The sequence below is a fragment of the Oryctolagus cuniculus genome, chromosome 18, assembly GCF_964237555.1.
Source record: "Oryctolagus cuniculus chromosome 18, mOryCun1.1, whole genome shotgun sequence".
NCBI classification, from domain to species: domain Eukaryota; kingdom Metazoa; phylum Chordata; class Mammalia; order Lagomorpha; family Leporidae; genus Oryctolagus; species Oryctolagus cuniculus.
In genome coordinates, this window is record NC_091449.1 from 69,148,676 (window position 1) to 69,175,550 (window position 26,875).

General features: G+C 53.0%; 1 protein-coding gene across 8 annotated transcripts in view; it reads right to left on the minus strand.

The window, feature by feature from the left end:
* ANKRD11 (ankyrin repeat domain containing 11) overlaps positions 1–26,807 on the minus strand; it is a 143,898-nt gene extending 117,091 nt beyond the window's left edge. For 6 of the 8 annotated variants that reach the window (XM_070062841.1, XM_070062836.1, XM_070062842.1 and 3 more), the window contains exon 1: positions 26,487–26,807. The gene's annotated coding sequence lies outside the window, so the exon portion shown is untranslated. The remainder of the gene's footprint in view (positions 1–26,486) is intronic. The other 2 variants (XM_070062839.1, XM_070062840.1) reach the window with 2 other exon arrangements.
* Positions 26,808–26,875: the final 68 nt, after the last annotated feature.

Consider the following 26,875-nt stretch of genomic DNA (forward strand, 5'->3'; position numbering starts at 1 on the left):
AGCAAATCATGAGGGCCCCCGGGGAGCAGACCTCGCCTGGAGACCACGTGTGGGACCCAGTGGGTCTACAGAACTCAGGACTGAAAGGAAAACAGAGTTTGCAACTCCTAGCCAGCAAAAACACCTTTCAAAAGCAAAGATAAAATAAACAAACTTGAAACAAAGTTGAAAGAATTCATTAGGCTTCCTAGAGACAGGAGGAAAATGCAAACAGGCTGACATCCAGGTCTACACAAAGGAATGAAGAATCTAACAACAACAACACAGCTCTGCTGCCATCTTCCCCAAAAATCACAGAACCAATACAGACAAAAGGGAGTATCATTCAGCCTTCAAGAAGGAAATCACACCAAGTCTACAACAAAGACAGCCCCCAGGGCACCATCACAGGGGCCACCTAGATGATCCCTAGAGCAGTCAAACCGACAGCTCAGTGGTCGCCAAGGGAGGAGGGAGAGAGGACATGGGGTGACTGTTTGGGGGTGGGGGTGCAGTGGCCCAGCAGGTTAAACCACCACGTGGGATGCACGCACCCCATACTGCCGTCTCCTCTGCTTCTGATCCACCTCCTTGTTAACATGCCTGGGGCAGTGCAGGATGCGCAGGTGCGAGTTTCCACCACCCAAGTGAAGCCCAAGAGTGTTTCTTTTTTTTTTCCCCAAGGACTTACTTATTTATTTGAAAGTCAGTTACACAGAGAGACAGGCAGAGGCAAAGAGGTCTTCTGTCTGCTGGTTCACTCCCTAACTGGCCACAATGGCCAGAGCTGTGCCGATCTGAAGCCAGGAGCTTCTTCCAGGTCTCCCACGCAGGTGCAGGGAGCCAAGGACTTGGGCCATCTTCCACTGCTTTCCCAGGCCACAGCAGAGGGCAGGATCGGAAGTGGAGCAGCTGGGTCTCAAACCAGCGCCCATATGGGATGCCAGCACTGCAAGCAGCAGTTTTACCCATTACACCACAGCGCCAGCCCCAAAATAGTTTCTGATTTCTGACTTTGTCCCAGCCCATACACAGATATTGCAGGCATGTAGGGAGTGAACCAGTGGACGGAAGATCTCTCTCTCACTCTCTCTGTTACTCTGCCTTTCAAATACACTTTTTTAAGATTTGTTTATTTGAAAGGTAGAGTTACAGACACATGAAGAAAGAGAGAGAGAGGTCTTCCATCCACTGGTTCACTCCCAAAATGGTCACAATAGCCAGAGCTGAACTGATCCTTAACCAGAAACGAGGAGCTTCCTCCAGGACTCCCACGCAGGTGCAGGGACCCAAGGACTTGGGCCATCCTCCACTGCTTTCCCAGGAGCATTAGCAGGGAGCTGGATAGGAAGTGCAGTAGCCAGGACTCCAACTGGCGCCCATATGGGATGCCGGCACTGCAGGCCAGGGTTTTCACTCACTGTGCCACAGCACTGGCCCCATAAATACATCTTTAAAAAAAAAAATGGGTATAGGGCTTCACAGGGGCCCGGCTGCCACGAGCATTTACAAAATAAACCAGCAGATCACAGATCTGCCCTTCTCTTTCTCTCTGCCTACTGGATGAAACAAAAAATGCTTTTAATTTAAAAGTCTTTTGGGCCGGCACCTAATCCTCCGCCTCGCGGCGCTGGCACACCAGGTTCTAGTCCCGGTCGGGGCACCGGATTCTGTCCCAGTTGCCCCTCTTCTAGGCCAGCTCTTTGCTGTGGCCCGGGTGTGCAGTGGAGGATGGCCCAAGTCCTTAGGCCCTGCACCCCATGGGAGACCAGGATAAGCACCTGGCTCCTGGCTTTGGATCAGCGCGGAGGGTGAACCAACGGCAAAGGAAGTCCTTTCTCTCTGTCTCTCTCACTGTCCACTCTGCCTGTCAAAAACAAACAAAGTCTTTTGGAGCCAGTGCTATGAAATAGTGGGCTAGGCTTCTACCATCAGTACCAGCACCCATATGCGTGCCAACTTGTGTCCTGGGTGCTCCTCTTCCAATCCAGCTCTCTTGTAGCCTGGGAAAGCAGTGAAAGATCTCCCGAGTCGTAGGGGGACCTGCAGGAGGCACTGGTTAAGGATTAACTCAGCTCCGGCCACTGCAGCCATCTGGGGAGCACACCAGTAGATAGAAGACCTCTCTCTCTGTTAACTCTACCACTCAAACAAATAAGAAAAAACTCAAAAAAAAAAAAAAAAGAACTGCTTTAGAGCTCCAACTCAGGCTCCCTCCTGCCCCTCCAGGAGTTGGGGGGAGGGATCGGGAGGTTTAACAGTTTCCACCCTCTAAGTTGTCTGCTCACTGCAGTGACCACAGGTCCTGGCATCAGCTCAGACTTAGGTGTGATCTGAAAGGGCCCATTATGAACAACAAGACATTCTTCTCACTGAACAAACGCCAAGGACTTTAGGAATTCTGTGCCAGGAATAAAGGTATAAGAGTAAAAGCAAACATGTTTAGTGAAACAAGTCAGTCTGGGTAGGCATTCAGCCGAGGGGTTAAGCTGCCGGATGGGACATGCACCCCACATCAAAGAGCCCAGTCTGACACCAGCCTCTGTCACCTGGCTCCACCTTCCAGCTCACAAGCAAACTCTCACCCTCTGATGAAAATACACATTTTTAAATAAACAAAGCATATACTGTATGACATCAATGTTGACTCTGCATTTTTTTTCCCACGTAGGTAACTGAAAGTGAAACTGAGGAATGAGTCAGCACTACAGCTGGGTAACGGGTCCCATCTTAGTTTATATGCTAACACTGTCCTTACCTTTAAAAAAGAGATTTATTCATTTGAAAGGCAAGAGTTACAGAACTGAAGACCCTACTCTACGGGACAGCTACAGGCATCACGCTGGAGTGCAACCATAAGGATGGGGAAGTGGCAGAACAGCCCCCACACAGAGAGCTCTGCTTATAGGAAATCCTTGGAACTGCGCCATGGGGCCAGTGCTGTGGTGCAGCAGCTGCCTGCGCTGGTTCAAGTCCAGGCTGCTCCACTTCCGATTCAGCTCTCTGCTATGGCCTGGGAAAGAAGTGGAAGAGGCCCCAAGTCCTTGGGTCCCCGCACCCACATGGGAGACCAGGAGGAAGCTCCTGACTTCGGATCAGTGCCGCTCCAGCGTTGTGGCCATCTGAGGAGTAAACCAGCGGAAGGAAGATCTCTCTCTGCCTCTGCCTCTCTGTAACTCTGACTTTCAAGTAAATAAATAAATCATTTAAAAAAAAAAAAAACTGTCATTTTCCACAGCACAGGAGGGAGTGTCTGGCCCTCTCAAGGCAACCAGAGGTGCCAGTTGAATACCAGTAACTCTATAGCAGGCTTTTTTTTTTTTTTTTTTTTTTTGACAGGCAGAGTGGACAGAGAGAGAGAGACAGAGAGAAAGGTCTTCCTTTGCCGTTGGTTCACCCTCCAATGGCCGCCGCGGCCGGCGCACCGCGCTGATCCGATGGCAGGAGCCAGGAGCCAGGTGCTTTTCCTGGTCTCCCATGGGGTGCAGGGCCCAAGGACTTGGGCCATCCTCCACTGCACTCCCTGGCCACAGCAGAGAGCTGGCCTGGAAGAGGGGCAACCGGGACAGAATCCGGCGCCCCGACCGGAGGGAGATAGACACTAGGCGGAGGATTAGCCTAGTGAGCCGCGGCGCTGGCCGGCTAATTTTTTTTTTAAAGATTTATTTATTTATCTGAACGTCAGAGTTGGGGCCAGTGCTGTGGCATAGTAAGTTAGGCCTCCTCCTGCAGCGCTGGCATCCCACACAGGTGCCAATTCGTGTTGCCACTGCTCTTCTTCCGATCCAGCTCCCTGCGATGGCCTGGGAAAGCAGATGTTCCATGTGCTTGGGCCCCAGCACCCACCTGCAAGTCTCAGAAGAAGCTCCAGGGCCTGGATTGGGATCTGCTCAGTTCCACTCACTGAGTCTATATGGGGAGTGTAATTCTCAAATAAATAATAAAAATATTAATTTAAGAAAAAGAGCCCGTGCCATGGCTCACTAGGCTAATCCTCCGCCTGCGGTGCCGGCACTCCGCGTTCTAGTCCCGGTTGGGGCACCGGATTCTGTCCCAGTTGCTCCTCTTCCAGGCCAGCTCTCTGCTATGGCCCAGGAAGGCAGGAGGATGGCCCAAGTGCTTGGGCCCTGCACCCGCATGGGAGACCAGGAGAAGCATCTGGCTCCTGGCTTCAGATCAGTGTGGTACGCTGGCTGCAGCAGCCATTGTGGGGTGAACCAACGGAAAAGGAAGACCTTTCTCTCTGTCTCTCTCTAACTCTGCCTGTCAAAAAAAGAAAAAAGAAAAAAGAAGAAAAAAAGGAAGGAAGGAAGGAAGGAAGAAAGGAAGGGAGGGAGGGAGGAAGGGAGGGAGGGAGTTATGGGGAGAGAGGAAAAGACAAGAAATTTTCCATCTGCTAGTTCACTTCCTATGTGGCCCCAAAGGCCAGGACTGAGCCAGACTGAAGCCAGGAGCTTCTTCTGGGTCTCCCACATGGATGCTGGGGCCCAACCACTTGTGCCATGTTCTGCTGCTTTTCCCAAGTCCTCAGCTGGATGAGAAGTACAGCAGCCCAGAAAACCAAATGAGATGCTACCATTATAGGGGCAGTTTTACCAACCAAGCCAAGATGCCACCCCAGCAGGCTAATTTTTACGGTGATGACTTTCTGTGGCTGTGAATGATGTAATAAACATCCAGAAGATCTGCAGCAGGAAAAAGGTTCCCCACCCCGCTCTAGACAAACAAAAGCCAGCACTGCAAGGTAACAGGTGCAGAGGGTCCTAGGGGGCATCCTGGACTGATGCATGCATGCCCGTCTTGACTGCAGTTGATGCAGATGCCACGCTTTAGTAAACCGTACACTGCAGTAAGTGCAGCTCAGGGGCCAACACTGTGGCGCAGCGGGTAAAGCCGCCGTCTGCAGTGCCAGCATCCCATCCAGGTGCCAGTTCAATCCTGGCTGCTCCACTTCTGATCCAGCTTTCTGCTGTGGCCTGGGAAAGCAGCAGAAGATGGCCCAAGTCCTTAGGCCTCTGCACCCACATGGGAGACCCAGAAGAAGCTCCTGGTCCCTAGCTTCAGATCGGCCAAGCTCCAGCCATTGAGGCCATTTGGGGAGTAAACCAGCGGATGGAAGACCTCTCTCTCTCTCTCCCCCTCCCTCCCTCCCTCGCTCGCTCCCTCTCTCTCCCTCTCTCTCTCTCCCAATGGGAAATTATCTCCTCCTTCCTCTCTTTGTCTCAAATACATGAAAATAAGAAAAAAGAATGAAATGAAAGGAGATACAGGGTGTGACATGCGCAAAGCAACATGACAGGCACACTCATCTCAACAGCAGCTGTGAAGCTACAGGCGGCCAGATGCGCTGGGTCCAGACTAATCACACACAGGGAAAACTGGCACAGATTTAGAAAGGAGAAAGGACGCTATCAGCCTCTAGCTCTCCCTCAATGTAAAAGCACTCCTGGGAGGGGCGTGGACATCTGGCACTATTAAGTCACCACTTGGAACACCCACACCCCTTGTTAGAGGGCCTGGCTCAAGCCTGGGCTCCTCCACTGCTGAGCCGGCTCTCACCCGTGTGTACCCCAGGAGGCAGCAGGTGGTGATGGCTCAAAGACTTGGGTCCTTGCCACCCACGAGAGATCCGCATAGAGGCCTGACTCCTGGCTTCAGCCTGATCCAGCCCTGACTATTGTGGGCATTTGAGAAGCGAAGCAGAAAATGAAAGATCTCACTCAGCTCTCAGCCTCTCTCGTTACCAGCCTTTCAAATAAATGGAAAATAAATCAATAAAGTTTAAGAAAAACCATGCCACTGAGAATAGTATTCCAAAAAAATGGGGGGGGGGGGGGGGCATCCAAACCAGAAACTATCTGGAAATTCTAAAAATCTCCACAACTTAGCCTGTGAGCTGCTGAACCAGAACTTAAAATCCTACTGGGCCAGCACTGCGGCACAGCAGACAAAGCTGCCAGTGACCGCGCATCTCCAATCTCCCCATTCGGTGTCCAAGCTGCTCCACTGCCGGTCCAGCTCCCTGCTGTGGCCTGTGAAAAAGCAGTAGAAGACGGCCCAAGCATTTGAGCCCCTGCACCCATGTGGAAGACCCAAATGAAGCTCTTGGCTCTGGCCTGGCCCATCCCTGGCCATTACAACCGTTTTGCATGTGAACAAGCAGGTGGAAGCGTGCTCATGCACCTCTCTCATATATTATGCTTATGCACATACATATAATATATATGTATACATAAAAATAAATTGGGCTTTCAAATAAAAAAGTAAATATTAAAAATAAATAAGTAAGACCTGCGGACCTGAAGCCTTGACATCAAGGAGTGATCTCATCCTCTAAGCATTCACAGCTGAACCAGAGGGATCCAGTTTCACGAGACAGCAGGATCCACCAGGTCCCCAGCAAGCAGACCAGCCAAAGCAAAAGCTTCAGATCCCAAACAGAACCAGCAGGAAATGTTTAAGGTGCAACCTGATTCAGCATCCTCATCAGGTGGAGGAAGGAAAAACCCTCCTCTAATCGCTGGGCCCTCCCCCAGCAGGACACAGCCTTCTGGGCACCACAGCCTCGGTCATTTCCTTGTTTGCTGGCCACCTGCAGGGCACTCTCAGCAGAGTCAACACTGGTCCCCAGTGAGCACTCTGCAAAGTGGGGGCCAGCGGTGTTCTGTTCTCAGGCCTCCTCCAGCCCTGACATCCAGGTGACTCATCCACGCGCTCCTAGCCGAGCAGACAGCATCAGGCCAGCAGCTGGACTTCACTGTGAGCTTCCTGTCCCTCTCCTGGGGCTGAAGTCACTAGAGGGGCCAGGCAAACACGCACAGACACAGCAGCAACACCTAAGACAGAAAGCCCGGAGAACCGCAAACAAGGACAGTGCTTCTACTCTCTACTTGCAACCCAAGGTGCTGTCCGAGCTTTGGGGAATTGCAAGCTGCAGTGTTAGGAGATCTTAGCAATAACTGAAAGAAAGAAACCTCTCAGACTCACAAAGAAATCAAGTCACAAAACAAGGCTTGCTGACACACACAGCAAGCCCAAAGCAACGTGGGTCAGAGACAGCCAAAGACACGCCAACTGCAACAAGCAGCGAGAAGGGAGAGCTCAGGCCTGACCAGTCAGCTCGCCACCACACCAGACCCGAGGCTGGGCAGGCAGGGCCAAGGGAGCTGAGAGACACGGGGCAGAGGCAGGAGGGCAAATAGCAGCCTCTGAGCAGCAGCCCCAGATCCACTCCCAACTACACAGGCGGGGTACACGGGTTCAGAGGGAGACGAGACACACTCCCCCAAGATGGATGTGTCAGACTCTAGAGGCAGACGGCCCTAAAGAGCACCTCGTGCCAGCAGACACACTCAGCTTCGTGCGTCCTATACCACCCCTAGTGAAGGGCAGGCAGGGCCCTGACTCACCGGCTGTTCACTAACAGAGGAGACGGAGCACTAGATGAGGAGTCTCTAGGTGGCGAGGCTGCCAGTCATGCCCATGCCTTTACCAGGCGACACAAGACTCAGTCTTAAAAAAAAAAAAAAAATTATTTATTTATTTGAAAGGCAGTTACATACATACAGAGAGGAGAGAGAGAAAATGAGAGAGAGGTCTTTCATCTACTGATTCACTCCCCAATGGGCCGCAATGGCCAGAGCTGTGCCAATCTGAAGCCAGGAGCCAGGAGCTTCCTCTGGGTCTCCCAAGCGAGTGCGGGGGCCCAGGCACTAGGGCCATCTTCCACTCTTTTCCAGGCCATATATAGCACTGAGCTGGATCAGAAGTGGAGCAGCCGGGACTTGAACCGGCACCCATATGGGACGCCGGCACTGCAGGCAGCAGCTTTACCGCTACGCCACAGCGCCGGCCCCAAGACAGGTAAGGAAGGCTCTCACTGCTGCTGTGAGAGGAGAGCCACACAGGAAGGAGGCACAAAAGGCCTCTGGGAGTGGGGAGCAGCCCCCAGGTGACAGCGGGCAAGAGAACAAGGGCTTCGGCCCCCACAGCCAGAGATGACCCCTGCCAATGACCACCTGAGCCTGTGAGCACAGCAGCAGACCGGGTATCTGCAGACTCCTGACCACAGAAATGCAGACTATGAATGTGCTTGGTATACAGCACAGAAAACAAAGACCCCACACACACATCCCATGTGTCAGGGTGCTCTTCCCAGCACCTCCTTCCCAGGCAAACAAAACAGGATACATCAACTCAACAACAACAACAACAACAACAACAACAACAAGCCAGGATACAAGCAGTCACACACAGCACAGACCTCTCCAGCAGTGTTCTCCACAACCTATTGCCGACGTGCACTGTGTGTGCCACGCTCAGACCAAGCGCTCTGCGCCTCACTTCCCGGCATCCCTCACTTCCTGGCATCGGCTGCTATACTCCACGTTTCCGAAGTTTCACGGAACGCTGCTCCCCAGGCTACGCCTCACAACAGTGCACCCCTCACACACTCACGTATAATCCAAGCAAAATCCAACTTAAACCCAACTAAGCCTTTAAACGCAAATTTATGCTGACAACTCACAAGAGAAGCTCCTCCCCTCCTCCTGCACAGCATGCAAGGCCCCCGGTCCTCCCTGCATGTCCATTCAGGGTGGCAGTGGGCACTTCTCCGCAGAGCAAATCTCAGACACTTCCCCGAGTCCTCTCTCTGGGGAAGGCTGGAACGTTCTAGGACCTCAGGCAGAAAGGAGACCCCTCAGCACCTGACTGGGGTGGGCAGCAGAGACGAGCACCCCAACAGGGTCTTGTCACAGCAGCCCTGCGCTCACTGCCGTAACCCAGCACACTCTACGGGGGGGGCCAAGGCCACACCACGGCCTCCACTACCCCCTCGCACTGCGCACCTGTAGAGGGAAGGGCTCTGAGAAGAACCGTCCATGACATCATGCAACATGCAAGCTCACTGCTCATATTCACCTGCCACTCATACAAAGGACGGTTTTTTCCTTAAATTCTGAAACAATTTTATACTATTCATACCAGAAGTCTGGAAACGAACGCGCTGTGCACAATACTACCAAGAAAGTGTGTGCTGAGCCCTCATTTTCTAGGTAGGATATAGTGACAACAGAAATCACAACACAGGTCAACAACCACCAAATCATTATTATTATTATTATTATTATTTGGACAGGCAGAATTAGACGGTAAGAGAGAGAGAGACAGAGAGAAAGATCTTCCTTCTGTTGGTTCACCCCCCAAATGGCCGCTATGGCCGGCGTGCTGCACAGATCCGAAGCCAGGAGTCAGGTGCTTCCTCCTGGTCTCCCACGTGGGTGCAGGGCCTAAGGACCTGGGCCATCCTCTACTGCCTTCCGGTCCACAGCAAAGAGCTGGACTGGAAGAGGAGCAACCGGGACAGAATCCGGCATCCCAAGCGGGACTAGAACCCGGGGTGCTGGCGCCGCAGGCGGAAGATTAGCCTAGTGAGCCGCAGCAACTGCCCCTTTGCTTCATTATAAACATCCAGCCACACCCCAAAGTTTGAAGAGGAATGCAGAACAGGAAACAACTGGGTCAGGCACAGGCGGTTAAGCCTCCATTTGTGACACAGGCATTCCTATCAGGAGAGCCGGTTTGAATCCTGGCTCCACTTCAGACCCAGCTTCCTGCTTACGCCCGTGGGAAGCAGCAGATGGCGGCCCAAGTCCTTGGGTCCCTGCCACTCCCATGTATGCTCCTGGCTGTGGCCTGCCCCAGCCCTGGCTGTTGTGGCCATGTGGGAAATGAACCAACAGACAGAAGGTGTCTCCTCCCACCCCCTACATTGCTCTGCCTTCCCAATGAACAAATCTCTTAAAGTGAGTCGAGCAACCATAGACAAAGACAGAGACAGAGGTCTTTCATCCACTGGTTCACTCCCCAGATGGCTGCAACGGCTGGAGCTGCACCGATCCAAAGCCAGGAGATTCTTCTGGGTTTCCCATGTGGGTGCAGGGGCCCAAGGACTTGGGCCATCTTCTAGTGCTATCCCAGGCCATTGCTGGATCAGAAGAGCAGCAGTCGGGACTAGAATCAGCACCCATATGGGATGCTGACACCTCAAGCCAGGGCTTTAACCTGTTGAGCACTGGGCCCCACTTGTCCATGTCTTAATAATCCACGAGAGGCCGGCACCATGGCTCACTTGGTTAATCCTCTACCTGCGGTGCCAGCATCCCATATGGGCTCTGGGTTTTAGTCCCAGTTGCTCCTCTTCCAGTCCAGCTCTCTGCTGTGGCCCGGGAGGGCAGTGGAGGATGACCCAAGTGCTTGGGCTCCTGCACCCACATGGGAGACCGGGAGGAAGCACCTGGCTCCTGGCTTCAGACTGGCACAGCACCGGCTGTAGCAGCCATTTGGGGAGTGAACCAACGGAAGGAAGACCTTTCTCTCTGTCTCTCTCTCTCACTGTCTATAACTCTACCTGTCAAATTAAAAAAAATTTTAAAATTTAATAATCCACGAGTCAGGACCTCATCCTTCCCCTCAAATGTGGGACCAGATGTCCTGATGCAGAGACTGTCAATATTTCATATTATGCTCTGGCTCTCAGAACAATAAAATGATTGCTTTGTAACAATATCATATATACCTAACGTGGGGAAGAAAAACAAACCAAAACCTGGCCAAACCCAAACCAGGAGAAGCCTCCACACAGGACAGGCGCACCCAACCCCATCCAGACCGGGCAGGTAGGCATCACGTCACACTCCTGACTCAGCAAGGCGGGGCTCTCCAGCCCAGTCATCACCGGCGCTGAGACCTCAAGCTGCAGGGAACGGACTGCCCAAAACCTTTGCTCCCCAGCCTCACACCTGACCCAGTATGACTGGTTCTTCCACAAAGGGGCCATGGCACGACATCCCAGCAACGGCCACATGGTCATGCCAGCCAACCCACAGGCTAGAAAAGCTAGAGCGTGCCATCACCCCTCCCCATCCAGTTCCCAGCTAATGCACCTGGGAAAGCAGCGAAAGATGGCCCAAGCCCCTGGGCCCCTGCACCACGCAGGAGACCAGAAGAACTTCCTGGATTCATCCTGGCCCAGCTCTGGCTGTTATGGCCATCTGGGGAATCAATCAGTGGATGGAAGCTCACACTTTCGCTCCCTCGCTTTCTCTCTACCTCTGCCTTTCAGATAAATAAATCCTCTTTCAAAAATGTAGGATGGGGCCAGCACTATGGCACAGCAGGTTTAAGTCATCGCCTGCAGTTCTAGCATCCCATATGGGCGCAGGTTCGAGTCCCGGCTGCTCCACTTCCTATCCAGCTCTCTGCTGTGGCCTGGGAAAGCAGTAGAAGATGGCCCAAGTCCTTGGGCCCTGCACTTGCGTGGGAGACCCAGAGGAGGCTCCTGGCTTCGGATTGGCGTAGTTCCAGCTCTTGCGGCCAACTGGGGAGTGAACCAGAAGATGGAAGACCTCTTTCTCTCTGCCTTTCATTCTCTATGTAACTCTGACTTTTGAATAAATAAATAAAATCTTTAAAAAAAAATGTAGGACACAGAATAGACAATCTTTAAAAGTTAATCACTCTTTTAAAAAGAAACAATCACAAACACCCACACACTGCCAGTGACCATGATCCAGTACAATGCTGACCAAAAGCCATTTGACAAAAATCAAATTTTAAATGCCCATAGCCTGTGACCTGGGACTGTAACATGGAGAACGCTCACACGTGTACACAGGTATGCACCTCGGAAACACCATGAACCAGGCAACATCCACAGGTAACAGACACATCAGCCACGGCACACCCGCATCAAACAGCCAAACAAATCCCCGGCAGCGCCAGGGACAGCAAGGTGCAGAACTAGCAATGCCACATGCAGACGCGCTGCCCCACGCAAGGTGTCTCTGGAGAGCACCACAGGTGGCACCAGAAGCTGACAGCCAGCAGACACTGCCCCACTGCCAGCCTTCACAGGAAAATCATTATTTTCAATGGGAAAAGCTTAAAGGTAAAAGCAAAACGAAATTAAGTGGTTTGAAGAGAAAGTGAAACCTAAGTCATCACACTAGCACCTCACCCTGCCATACCACTCCGCAGTCTAGCAGACCAGACCCGTGTCGGTCCTGTCTGTGGTTGTTTCCACGGAATCCCTGAGGCTGGATACTTCATAAACAAATGAACTTCAAGGGCTGCCATCTGGCCTACCAGTGAAGGCACTGACGCTCCACCTCGGAATACCTGGGTCCTAGCCTCAGCTCTGGCTTGACTCAGCTTCCACCAGAACAGCGACTACAAGGCAGCCGCGATGCCACAAGAGTCACTCGCTTACTGCTGCCCGTGTGCAAGACCTTGATGACGTTCCCAGTGCCGGCCATCGTGCGCAGTTAGGGAGTCTCTCAAATATGCCAAGAAAAAAAAAAGATGGCATTTTATTAAATGTCTAAATGTCCCCAAAACACTGTTTTAAAGCTATTCTGGGGGCCAGCATCATGGCACAGTGGGTTAAGCCATCACCTGCAATGCCAGCGTCCCCTATGCCAATCCAGCCTCTAATAACTCTAGGAGGGCAGCAGAAGATGGCCCAAATACATGGGCCCTGCCATCTTCATGGAGACAGGATGGAGTTCCAGGCTCCTGCCTTTGGCCTGACTCAGTCCTGACTGTTGCATCCATCTGGGGAGAGGAACCAGTGGGTAGAAGACTTCTCTAACTCTGCCTTTCAATAAATAAATAAATCTTTTAAAAAAGAAAAAACTATTTTGTTCCGTCCTGCAAATCAGGATGCAAGCAATGTTCCCTGTTGCACAATTTCAGAGCTCAAAGTCCACATCAGGCAGTTCCATCAGCTGGGCCTCTGGCAGAGGACTTTGGCTGTGTCATAGGGCGGAGAAATGGGAAGCAAACAACCTGCACGGAGGACGGGTAACTGCATGGGGTGGCCTTGCTTCCTAACACCTGCTCTCCTGAGCGCAAACTCCTCTGTGAGAGCAGCACCCAGCAGTGCCACACAGGACTGCATTACCTGTCACCTGGCCAGCTATGGAAAGTTCTACCACCTCAACACGGCCACGCTGAGGACCACGCCTCCAACACAGGACCCTCTGGAGGACAAACCATGCTGCCCAACGCTCGTTATAACCACGAAAAAGGACATACAGAACCTGGAGGATGGCACAAGTATATGGCCTAGAGGTGGCAATACCAGTTAGGACGTCCACATCCCACGTTTCTGGGCTCATCAACCAGCTCTGCTGCACACTAACAATTCCTGCTAACGCAGATCCTGGAAGGCAGTGGTGATGGCTCAAGTCACTGAGTCCTTGTCATGCACATGGGAGACAGGGACTGATTTCCTAGCTCCTGGCTTCAGACCTGGCTGGGGGAGAGAACCAGTAGATGGGAACTCAATCTTTCTTTCAAATAAGTTTTAAAAAGAAAAAAAATATGCAGAAACAGGGCCAACGCCGCAGCTCAATAGGCTAATCCTCCGCCTTGCAGCGCCAGCACACCAGGTTCTAGTCCCGGTTGGGGCGCCGGATTCTGTCCCGGTTGCCCCTCTTCCAGGCCAGCTCTCTGCTGTGGCCCGGGAGTGCAGTGGAGGATGGCCCAAGTGCTTGGGCCCTGCATCCCATGGGAGACCAGGAGAAGCACCTGGCTCCTGGCTTCGGACCAGCGCGGTGCGCCGGCCGCAGCGCACCAGCCGCAGTGGCCGTTGGAGGGTGAACCAACGGCAAAGGAAGACTTCTCTCTGTCTCTCTCTCACTGTCCACTCTGCCCGTCAAAAAAAAAAAAAAATGCAGAAACAATTGTGTAAGTAAAAAATCTAACGACACAGTTCATGGTGTCAAATTAGTACATAAAAATTGTGGGGGTTGGAGCTGGTGCTGTGGCATAGCAGGTTATTCCCTATATGTGCCAGTTCAAGCTCCAGCCACCCTACTTCTGATCCAGCTCCCCACTAATGTGCCTGGGAAAGCAGCCGCTACACCCACATGAAGAGACCCAGAAGAAGCTCCTGGCTCCTGGCTTTAGACCCACCCAGCTCCAGCCCCTGTGGTAATCCAGGGAGTGAATCAATAGACGGAAAATTTCTCTCTGTGTCTCCCACTCTAACTCCCCACGGGCTTTCAAGTAATAAATCTTTAAAAACAACTGTGGGGGGAGGGGCTTTTGACCTGCTAGTTAGGATGCTGTTTAAGACAGCCACATCCCGCTATCAGTGATTGGGTTTCCATGCCAAGCTCTGGACTGCAGCTAACACACAACCCTGGAATGCAGCAGAATGGCTCAAGTAACTGGCTCCCTGCCATACACACTGGAGACCTGGACTGAGCTCCTGGTTCCTGGCTGCAGGCCTCCAGGCCAAGGCTGCGGCAGGCTTTTGGGGAGCGAGAAGGGGACTGGAGCTCACTGCTGGTTCACTTTCACTTTCCTCCATTGACTCCTGAAAGCCAAATTGTTGCAGCAACTTTTTTGTTCTCCAAATCTAGCCATCTATCCCAAACATCTCTGTAGGAAACAAAAATCCTGATGTTGTCAACTGACTTCATGCCTTCATCCAAAACCTGAATATTCTCCCCAGCCCACCGGAGTCAGCCCACAATGCCCCAAGGAGAACAGGTCTCAGGGTCCCATGTGTAAGCAACCGGGCAACATGTGACTGTGTCCCCCATTGCCAGCTGCCTCCTCAGTCCACACGTCCCTTACACTGCCCCTGGGAGTGTACAGATGGCCCAAGTGTTTGGGCCTCACCACCCATGTGGGAGACTAAGAAGACACTCCTGGCTCCTGACTTCAGTCTGGTCCAGTCCTGGCCAATTCAACCATCTGGGGAGCAAACCAGTGGATGGAAGATCTCTCTCTCTCCCTCTCTATAATTCTGCCATTCAAATGAATAAAATAGGGGCCGGTGCTGTGGTCCAGCGAGTTAATGCCCTGGCCTGAAGCACCGGCATCCCACATGGGCGCCAGTTCAAGACCCGGCTGCTCCACTTCTGATCCAGTTCTCTGCTATGGCTTGGGAAAGCAGTAGAAGATGGCCCAAGTCCTTGGGCCCCTGCACCCGCGTGGGATACCTGGAGGAGGCTCGTGGCTCCTGGATTTGGACTGGCGCAGCTCTGGCCATTGCAGCCAATCGGGGAGCGAACCACTGGGTGGAAGACCTCTCTCTCTCTCTCTGCCTCTTCTCTCTCTGTGTAACTCTGACTTTCAAGTAAATAAATAAATCTTTTTTAAAAATGAATAAAATTTTAAAAAAAGAAATTTTTAACAAATGCAGGTTTTCCCTGGACTAGTGAGGTTCACTAGCACAGGGTCTCTCTCTGGCACTGCTGGATCCTTTGGTTAGGTGACAGATGCCCCCTCACCCACAGTGGACACATGTCAAGACCCAAGGGACACCTGAACATTACTGCACCCTGTGCGCCTGCAGCTGGGCTGTTCTTGCTGGGAACTTTCACCTCTCTACTGAGGGGCAGGCAGGCAGGCTGTCTCTGGCACACTGGAGCCGTCACTCAGTTCAGCAAGGGCTACTTGAGCACAGGTGATCTGATGACCTGGAAGGCCATGAAGTGACAAAGGGACAAACGGGTGACTCACATCCTGGGGCTCAAAACAGCACACAACTTTAAACTCACAGATAGCTTATTTCTGGAATTTTCCACTCAGTATCTGTGGACCCTGGCTGGTTTCGGCTAAGCAGAACTGTAGAAAGTGAAACCGAGGCTGGGGTGGAGGCAGCCTGAAGTGCTCGGGGCAGGGGCGGTCACAGGGAAGACCCGTGTGCTGCTGTCAACTCCACACTGACTTTTCCAAGTCCCTCTGTTACCACGCTGCCACTCACACATTTCTACCAGTGGGTAGAAGACATCTCTGTCCTTCCCTCCCTCCCTTCACTCTGCCTTTCAAATCAATAACTAAATCTTTTTTTAAATAAGAATTTGAAAAAAAAAATATTTTGGGGGTGTTTTTTATCTTGGCTTATCAATTTTGCACTGTTACAGTATCAATCCAGATGATGTTTCTTTTTTTATTTAAACAAATTTTTTAAAGATTTATTTATTTACTTGAAAGGCAGAGCTACAGAGGGGGAAAGACAGTGAGAGAGAGAGAGAGAACTTCATCTGCTGGTTCACTCAACAAATGGCTGCAATGGCCTGGAGTGGACCAGGCAAAACCAGGAGTCAGGAGCTCCTTCTGCATCTCCCACAGGGCTGCAGGGGCCCAAACATCTGGGCCACCTTCTGCTGCTTTCCCAGGCACACTAGCAGGGAGCTGGATGTGAACCTGAGCAGCCAGGATCAAACTGGCACCCACGTGGGCTGTCGGCATTGCAGGCAGCGACTTTACGCACCATGCCACAGCACCGACCCTTAGACTAATTCTTGTCAACCAGATATTTTTTTAAAGATTTATTTTATTTATTTGAAAGACAGAGTTACAGAAAAAGGTAGAGACAGAGAGAGAGGTCTTCTATCCGCTGGTTCACTCCCCAGATGGCCTCAACGGCTGGAGCTGTGCCCATCCGAAGCCAGGGGCCAGGAGCTTCTTCCGCATCTCCCACGTGGGTGCAGGGGCCCAAGGACCTGGGGCATCTTCTGCTTTCCCAGGGCATAGCAGAGAGCAGGATCGGAAGAGGAGCAGCTGGGACTAGAACTGGCACCCACATTGGATGCTGGCATTGCCAGTGGAAGATTAACCTACCGCACCACCCCGTCAGCCAGATATTATTTACATATGTATTCACACAGCTTAGAACTATAGGAAATAAACAAGTCCAGGATCAATCTAGATACATACCTGGGCAAACACAGGGTCTCTGTTTTCCCAACAAGGCATCCATCTGCAGGTCTCATTATCTCCAGTATCTCCAGTCCCTGCTCCCCACACAGTATCCAAAACTGTAATTTTGGCCTCTACACTGTCCTAACTAAATTCCTTGAAGATAAGCAACGGAGCGTTCTGGACAAAAAACCTGTTCCAACACTAAGATCTACCAGGAGGACCCCACCTGCCTCTGTCTGTCAAACTTCCCAAGATGATCGATTCCTTTCCCGGGCCAAGCTGCCCACCCCTCCTGCGGAACCCACACACTGCAAGACCAGAGCTAGTCCCACAGGCTGAGCGTTCCCAGGCAGAAGGTCAAGTGGCAGGGAGTAAACACAGAAGCAGCAGCACCCCACCTGCACTCCCTTCCCCTATGTGCCCGCGGCCACCTTGCCACTCCTCACACTTGCCCCAATCTCATGGAATCAACTACTCACCCTCTCTTTTTTCATGGTATTTTTTTAAATAAATCACAAACATCACTAAGTCTTTGCAATTTCCTGTACCACACACAGTCCACTCCACCAGTCTCCTCGCTATTTCAGGACTCTTCAGGGGTAGGCACTTGACACAGAAGTTAAGTCACTGCCTGCAACATCAGCACCCAATACTGCAGTGCCTGGCCTCAGTCCCAGCTATGCTGCTTCTGACCCAGCTTCCTGCTAATGAGCACCCTGGCTTAAGTGTGTGGGCTCCTAGCACCGTGTGGAAGGCGCAGACGGAGCTCCTGGCTCCCGGCTTCAGCCTAGCCCAGTCACAGCTGTTGCAGGCATTTGGAAAGTGAACCAGTGTGTGAAAGATCTCTGTCTCTGTCCCCATACCTGTCAGCCTGGCTGGCTGGTGCATGTATGTGTGTGGGCTCAGAAAGTCTAGAAGTATTCTGAAATCAGGAGCCATCCCGGAGCTGTAGAATACTAGGATAACTGCAAGTTCTCAACATGTTTTTCTGAGTTCTAAAAGCTGAATTTTCTTATTTATAATCATCTAAAGGCAAGGTTTTATTTTTGTTTTTGCATTCTGCACAACCTTTTAATTAGCCAGACTTCTTAGTAGTAACAATTTTTTTTTTTTTAATTATTTTGAAAGAGACACCAGCGCTGTGGCTTAACAGGTAAAGCCACCACTTGCAATGCTGGGATGCCAGTTTGTGTCCCAGCTGCTCCACTTCCGACCTAGCTCTCTGCCAATGCCTGGGAAAGCAGCAGAGAGAGGATGGCCCACGAGCTTGGGCCCCTGCTACCATGTAGGAGACATGGAACAAACTCCTGGCTTTGTCCTGGCCCAGCTCTGGCTATTGCAGCCATCAGGAGAATGAACCAGAGGATGGAATATCTCTGTCTCCTCCCTCTTTCTGTAACTTTTTCAAATAAATAAATAAATCTTAAAAAAAAAAAAAAGAATTTGCTAGTGTAATATATTGTAATTTTAAAAATTAATCTGCAGGTTCAGGGCAGGTCATTTGGCACAGAGGTACACAGCATCCTATACTGCAGGGCCTAGTTCTCGTCTCAGCTTAGCTTCTGATCCAGCTTCCTGCTAACAGGCATCCCTGGGGCGCTCCAGTGCTTGGGTCTGCCGCCCACGGGGGAGACCTGCACAGAGCCTCAGGCTCCTGGTTTCAGCCTGGCTCCGCGATGGCTGTGAAGGCATCTGGGATGTGAATCAGCAGGGGAGTTGTACACCTCTCTCTCATGGAACAATACCAGGTGACTGGCACAATGGCTAACACACCAGGGAGGACACAGTGCCCCACTGCGGAGTATCTGGGTTTGACGTCTCACCCCAGCTCCTGCCTCCAGCTTCCTGCAAATGCAGACCCTGGGGAGCAGTGGCAATGGCTCCAGTAACGGGGTTCCTGCCACCCACATAACAGACCCGGAGTGAGCACTGCTCTACCTTGCCCAGCCCTGGCCACTGCAGGCTTTTGAGGAGTGAATCAACACATGGGAAATGGGACACATTCTCTGTCTCTGTCTCTCTCGTCCTGTGCCCTTTGAATGCATACAAAAAATCTTAAAAATTAATTCTTTCAAGAGTGTTTCTTTGAGGTTTTTTGGGCTTTTCTTTTCATTTCCCGTTTTACAGGATGTAAAACCACATTTAGGCACATGGTGAAGACTAACAAGGTTCTATTAAGGGCAATGGGGTCCTCACTGCTTCTCGCCCTGTTTTAGGCAGACTTAAACAGTCATTTTAATCTCCACTCTGCATCGTCACCAGAATTAAATCAACTTCTTTTGGGTTTATTCTGATGTGAATACAATGGGAAATAAGCTGATCACCACTGTGGTCCCACCCGCATGAGTCCAGCACTCTATGCATCTCTCCTTGCCTAGCAACAGCGACCACGCCAAGACAGCAGCATCCGAAGTCCGCAAACTGCAGCTGGCGGAACCAGCAGAGGACCCTCTGCTGCACTTCCGATGACCACACGCTATCAGCCATTTACAATCCCAATTCCAGCCATTCCTAAGGAGCAGATTTTTACAGTTTAACAAGTAATGAGCAGATATTTCTCATCAATTTTACCACTTTCACAAAAAAACTTTTATTTAAATAATCAAAAAATATTTTAAGAAAAGGCCAGCAGCATTTCAAATAATGAACAGGTGCACAATGGTCGCTGTACAAGTGGAAGAAAGGGTGCCTACGGATTCTGAGGGTAACACAGAACGCTGTGGGCACCAGGTACAGCCACCACCTGTAGTGCTGACATCCCATATGGTTGCCAATTCAAGATCTGGCTGCTCCACTTCTTTTTTTTTTTTTTTTTTTTTTTTTGACAGGCAGAGTGGACAGTGAGAGAGAGAGACAGAGAGAAAGGTCTTCCTTTGCCGTTGGTTCACCCTCCAATGGCCGCCGCGGCCGGCGCGCTGCGGCCGGCGCACCGCGCTGATCCGATGGCAGGAGCCAGGAGCCAGGTGCTTTTCCTGGTCTCCCATGGGGTGCAGGGCCCAAGCACCTGGGCCATCCTCCACTGCACTCCCTGGCCACAGCAGAGGGCTGGCCTGGAAGAGGGGCAACCGGGACAGAATCCGGCGCCCCGACCGGGACTAGAACCTGGTGTGCCGGCGCCGCTAGGCGGAGGATTAGCCTAGTGAGCCGCGGCACCGGCCTGCTCCACTTCTGATCCAGCTCCCTGCTAATGCGGCTGGGGAAGTAGCAGCAGATGGCCCAAGTCCCTGAGCCCCTGCCACCCATGGGGGAGACCCAGATGAAACTCCAGGGTCCTGGCTTCAGCCCGCACAGCTCTGCTCATTGTGACCATTTGGGGAATGAAGCAGCGAATGAAGATCTCGATTTCTCTGTAACTCTTTCAAATAGTAAAAAAAATTTTTTTTTTTTTTAAATCGCACCACACAGACCCCAAGAGCGCATAGGAAACGCAGGCCTGATGGGCAGGACACTGCCGCCATCACGGCCTCAGAGAGCTTAGGGAGGGCTGGGGAGGCCACCAAGAGGCCTTGCTGCCAGCAGCTCTGAGCCTTTCGGCCCTTGGAAAACCAGCTGTAGGGATGGACTGACTTTGCATCCAAACTGAAAACACACAGAACCATCTACCCACAGAGCCAGCTCCAGAACTGTGAGATTTACCCCACACGTGCTGGATTCCAACCATAACGCCCTCCCCTGACACAGCTGCAAAGCCGGAGGTCACAACCCAGCCCACTCCTATCAGAACCAACACCTAAGTCCTCACACCAGAACCTTCTCTCTTTTTAACTGAGAAATCACAAACCTACATGGGAGAGCAGTAACACCCAACTCCATGTTAGTGTATTTCCCTCTGAAGAACAGATTACTTGCTTCACTAAGATGCTAAAACTTTTTAGAGGACTCTGCTATGATGCTGATGCGCTGTTCCTGCCTCCAGCGGCCAGAGGTGCTCCAAGTGACAGAAGAAACACCAGGTGACCCACAGCAGAAACAAGCCAGAGGGCACAGCTGTCCAAGGCCAGGGCGTGGGATCAGCAGGACTGCCTTCGCTTCCAAGAGACAGTGCTGCACATCTTCCCCGTCTCTTGTTCCCTCTCACCTCTCTATCTCCACTGCAAAGCCCAAGCTGCAACAGAAAGAAACAAGACAACAGCAACAATGCCCACTCAACTATGTTAAGTTCATGATCCAAAGTTTCCCCTTTCAAATTACTTAAGCACCTCCATGTATAGGCTTTAAACAACTCAACCAGTATTTCTTGAGTACTGGGTGGGGCCAAGTTAACTAGCCCTGTCCCCATTAAGCTTCCAACCCTTCAACTGGGGTCGGACAGCACTTCCCCATCCTCAGGTGTCTCATATGTGCACCAAGTTCTATGGGGCTACAAGAGACACTTTCTTTGGGAGAGGTGATTAAGAAGTAGTATGGAGGCCAGAGCTGTGACACAGCGTATTCAGCCACCACCTGCAACCCAGCATCCCACATGGGCGTGGGTTTCAGTCCCAGATGCTCCACTTCCGATCCAGCTCCCCACTAATGTGCCTAGGAAAGCAGCAAAAGATGGCCCAAGTACTTAGGCCCCTGCCACCCACATGGGAGACCCAGATGAAGTTCCAGCCTCCTGCCTTCGGCCTGGCCCAGCCCAGGTCCTTGCAGCCATTTGGGGAGCGAACCTGCAGACGGAAGGCTGATCTCTCTCTGTAACTCTACCTATAAAATAAATACCTCAAATGGCCACAGCAGCCAGAGCTCAGCTAGGCCAAAGCCAGGAGCCAGGAGCTTCTTCTGGGTCTCCTCCCACATGGGTGCAGGGGCCCAAGCACTTGAGCCATCTTCCACTGCTTTCCCAGCTGCAGTAGCAGGAGGCTGGATCAGAAGTGGAGCAGTCAGGATATGAACCGGCACCCACTTGGGCTTTACTCGCTACACCACAATACCAGCCCCAAATAAATAAGTCTTAAAAAAAAAACATATTTGGGATGGGCTTTGAGCACAGCAGGTTCAGCAACCAATCGGGACATCACATTCCATATCAGATTGCCACAACTGGGACATGCACGTTCCATGTCAGATTGGCACGTTAGTCCCTTGCTCCTGATGACTCAAGTACCGGAGTTCCTGCTTGGCCAGAAGATGGAAGATTCTCTCACTCTGCCTTTCAAGTAAATAATCACACACACACACACACACAGATGGGTAGCACTGTGGCACAGCAGGCTAAGCTGCTACTTGCAACACCTGCATCACCTACCTAAGTCCCAGCTACTGCGCTACCAACACATCTCCCTAACGCCCCTGGAAAGCAGCACTTGAGTTCCCACCACTCTGGGAAAACTAGAGGTAGTTCCTGACTCCTGCCTGGTGCAGCCATTTGGGGAGTGAACCAGTGGATGGCGGATCTCTGTCTCTGTCACACTGCCTTTCAGATAAACAAATCTTTAAACAAAAAAAAATGTTAAGACTCAAGGGCTGAAAAAAGTTGAATGTCCAGGACATATCAGCAACTCAGACAACAAACCAAACCAGTTAAGAGATGGGAAAAGGACCTGAATACAGAGTTATTAAAATTAGAAATATAAATGGCAAACAAATATATGAAAAAATGCTCAATACCACTATCCATCAGGTAAATGCAAATCAAAATCACAACTTCACCCCTGTCAGAACAGCTATTATCCAAAGAAAGAAATCAACAAACACTGGCCAGGGTGTGGAGAAAGGGGAACTCTTACACACTGTTGATGAGCATTTAATTAGTGCAGGCATGGAAAACAGTGTGGAGAATGCTTTAAATACTAGGAATAGAACTGCCGTGTGATCCAGCAATCTCACTACTGGTTCCAAAAGCCAGGAACCCATCACATCAAAGAGCTCACTGCTCCACCACGTGAATACCAGCACTGTTCACAACAGCCAAATATGGAATCAACTCAGGCATCCATCATCAGACAGACGGATAAAAAGCAAATCGTCTATATCTACAATGGAATATTATTCAGCTATTAAAAAGAATAAAATTCTAGCATTTGCAGCAAAATGGCTGAAACTGGAAGACATATTGAGTGAAATAAACCACAAAGGAAAATATTGCATGCCCTCCCTTATACAAGCCAAAATTTTAAAAAAAAGAAAAACAATGCCCATGGATATCAGTTTTGCTGCAAACACTGTTTTGTCAAACTGAGTTTTAAATCTTTGTCAAATTGATAGGAATTAAATACTACTGTAACTTTAATGATTTTGCGGCTATTTTAAAATTTATATAAATGAAGCTAAACATCTTTTCATTTGATTTTTCCTGCTAGACCATGGTCTTTTTACTTTTTATCTATTGAACTCTTTAGCAGAGCCATTAAGCCTTTGACAATAATAAATCAAAAATGCTATCTCAAAAAAAAATTAACTGAGAAAAAAAAAGGCTAAGAGTCATTTTGGAGCGGGAGTAGGGCATCTGCACAGGAAGCGAGGGGGCTCAGCAGAGGAATCGTGCATCAAGGCCAGCCCAGCAGTCAGGGCACAGGCCACTCCAGCCGAGGCCAACACAGCCAGGGACCTGGCGGGTCGTCAGGGTCAGGTGGCAGGCATCACCTGGATGTTCACACCACAGCATCTGCAGCACCACTGCATCAGACACTACCTAGGAGACAGCGCTGTGCTACAGCAGGCTAAGCCTCCCCTGCAAGGCCAGCACCCTCCACGGGACTGCCCGTTGGAATCCTGGCTGCTACACATCCCAACCTGCCAATGTGCCTAGGAAGCACACGCTGGCCCAAGTGCCTGGTCCCCTGCACCTGCGTGGGAGACCCGGATGGAGCTTCCGCCTAGCCCAACCTTTGCTGTTATGGCCATCTGAGGAGTGATTCAGCAAATACAAGATTCCTCCCTCTCTTGGTCTCAATCTCTGTTGCTCTGCCATTCAAATAAATACCTTTTTTTTTTTTTTTAAAGATTTATGTATCTATTTACTTGAAAGGCAGAGTTTAGAAAGAGAGAGACAGTGGGACAGACACAGAAAGATCCTGCATCCACTGGTTCACTCCCCAAATGGCCACAACCGCCAGAGCTGGGCTGGTCCAAAGCAGGAGCTTCATCCAGGTCCCCCACGTGGGTGCAAGCACCCAAGGACTTGGGCCATCTCCTGCTGCGTTCCCAGGAGCACCAGCAGGGAGCTGGACGGGACGCGGAGCACCTAGATGGGATGCTAAGGTCACAGGCGATGGCCAACGCCCCCATTCCCCACAAAAGGACACTATTTGGCCGGAAAGTGAACTAGAAAGAAAATGTTAAATCTGGAGGGGGGAAGGGCAGTCACGGCAAACACAAAGCCCACAGCAGAGTGCAACTCTGGCCTGAGGGATTCCACGAATAAGGCCCCTCAAACCACCAGTCAGCAAAGCAGCCATTCAAGTGCTCAGCGCCTTAGCCTACAGAGGTCTCCACCCCGGCTGTCCTGCAACGGTCAGAGCCGGAGAGCTGGGGACGGACACCTCCTTCACCGCTTTAAGATACAACTGAAACAGCTGAACTGTACAGACTCCATCTGAAACTGCGATGAAGGGGACAGTGCTGAAACCTCCAGGCCGTACCTCCGGGTGGCTCCCACGCCATAAACGGCCGCCACTCCTGGGGCTGCCACCTGAGGGTGAGGACTCGCAGGCTGACAGACCAAAACACTCATTTTGCCAAAAATGCAGACTACTCCTGAACCAGCAGCTCCTGTTACTGTCTAATTACATTATTTAACTGGCCATGGGCTCATCGCCCATATGCAAAATCACTCTGATATTCGGAGAAACATAACCTCTTATGTCAAATCTACTTAAAAATACAAGGCAAACAAGCTTCTTGGACAATATTCTCGAACGCGAAACTCTGCAGCGACACTGTAATCACAGCGACCGTGACAGCCGCGAGCCCGCAGCAGCCCGGCTGGCCCCTCAGCGCCCACACACGCAGGACTCCGACCAGGCGACACCCTCAGAAACGGACTTCTGTTGAATCCTGCTCTGGGTATTTTTTCAGTTTAAAAAAGGAAAGAAAAAGAAAGAGAAGGAAGGGGATGATGACCGTGACCACGACCACGACCAGCGCTTCTCAAGGCTTCTAGCCTGGGTTAACTTAGCGGTGTCACTGGTTAGCCTTCCAGGAACCAGAAGCACACACACAAACAACAGGAAAACGCCACAGCACGCTGGTCTTTGTTCCCTCGCAGCGCCCCGCACCGCAGACAGCAGCCAAGGCAGTGGGAGCCTGTCCCTAGGGAAACCCCAGGGAGCAAGGGTCGAGGACTCGCACAGCACCGCACCGCGGCCCACCTTCGTGTCACAAAGCCGGGCAAGGCGGTCTTCCTGTTCTATTTTGTTTTTGCTGCACGACAGCTGCAAAGTTACCATCAGGAGAGTCGAGCAGTAACCCTCCAAGACACGGCCCCGACTCCGTCTCCAGGGCGCAGAGGCTCGCTGGAGACACGGAGTTCCCAGGGGCGCTGCGCAGGGCCAGTCTCCGGCTCAGGGCTAGGCAAGCGGGGTCGAGGACTAGGCTTGCACACACAGAGAGCAGGAGCCGTCTCCACAGCACTTGTCCCACCAGCAGGACCGTTACGGCCTGGCTGTTCTGCAGCCCAACAAGTGCACACCGAGCAGGGGCCTCGCCGCCGCAGGAAGCCGTCTCGCAAAACACGGCGTCCGGGCGAAGGGCTAAACGCTCCCAGCAACCTGCAGGAACCCCGACCGCCGCGCACGCGCGCTAACTGCTGAGCCGCGTTCCCCACGGGAGGTGAGGGCCCTCTTGGCCCAACTTAATCTTGCAAACGCTTCTACCCGAACTCCAAGGAAGCTGGGACCCACACGGGAGCAGACACCCCAGCACCACCGCAGAGAGGCACCCGGGGCAGCGCCGCGACTCGCCCCCAGGACGACACCGCCACAAGGGTCAACATCACAATCCATGTGGCAGGGCCAGCCCTGCACACGCGCGCGCGCACCCGCACACGCGCGCGCGCGCGCACCCGGCTACCGCCCTGCCGGGGGATGATGAAATGAGGAACGGAAATTAACATTTCAGGCAACGTCTCACATTGTTCCTTGAGGCCAAGGGCTGCAGCCGCCGCCGCCGCCTTCCTCCCGCTCGCCCCCGGCCCGCCTCCCCTCCCCCAGACCCCCCTGCCGCCCGCATTCCTGCCCTCGCCGCGCGCGCGCGCGCGCGCTCCCGAGCCCCGCGCCCCCCGGCCCCCGCGCCGCCCCCTCCGGCGCCGAGCCGAGGGCCGCCTGCCCCCGTTTCCACACCGCGCCGGGCACAACAACGACAACCGGCGCGGGGCAGGCGCCCTCGTGCGGGCCAGGGGTCGGCGCCCCCGGGCCCGCCCTCGGCCCCACACGGCGCCCCCGGGCCCCTAGGCCGCCCGGGTCCACTCCGGGCCCCTCACAGTGCCCCAAGAACGCGCAGCCCCTCCAGGGCCCAGGCCCCACGCTCGGCTCCTCAGAGCGACCCGCAGACCCCTTGGGTCCGCCCGGGGGCGCACCCTAGGCCCCTCACGGCGCCCCCGAGTGCCCCGGGGCCCTCCCGCGACCCCCCGACCCCTCAGGCGCTCCAGACGCGCCACAGAGCCCACCCTCGGCCCCTCACGACGCCCCCAGACCACACAGACGCTCCCGCGGCGCCTCGGAGCCCGCCCCCGGCCCCTCGCCGCGGCCCCGGACCCCCGGCCCGCGGAGGCCCGCCGAGTCCGCTCAGCCAGCAGGCCGCAAGGCCGCGCGATCCCGGCCCCCGCCCCGACCCTCGACCTCGGACGGCGCGCCTCTCACCGGCTCCGAGGGCGGCTCGGCGGCGGCGGGGCGCAGGCGCTGCCCATGCAGCCCCGCCGGTTTCCCGGCCGCGCGGCCCGGGCGGGAAGGCGGCGGCGGCGGCGCGGGCTCCGAGCGCCGCCGAGCTGCGAGGGCCGCGAGAGGCGAGCCCGCCCCTCGGGCGCGCCCAGGGCTCGCGCGGGGCCGCGGTTCGGTCTGACGCTACTGCGGGGGCGTCTGGCCGCGGGCTCGGCGGCGGCGCCTCCCGGGCTGGGGCCCTCGCTCCATCGCGCTCCGTCGCGGGCGGCCTCTGGCTCCAGGACCCAGCGGCGGCTGCGGCGGGCGCCGGGCGCATGAGACGCTCCCGCCCATTGGCCCGCCGTATCCGCCACCGCCATTGGCCCGCCACC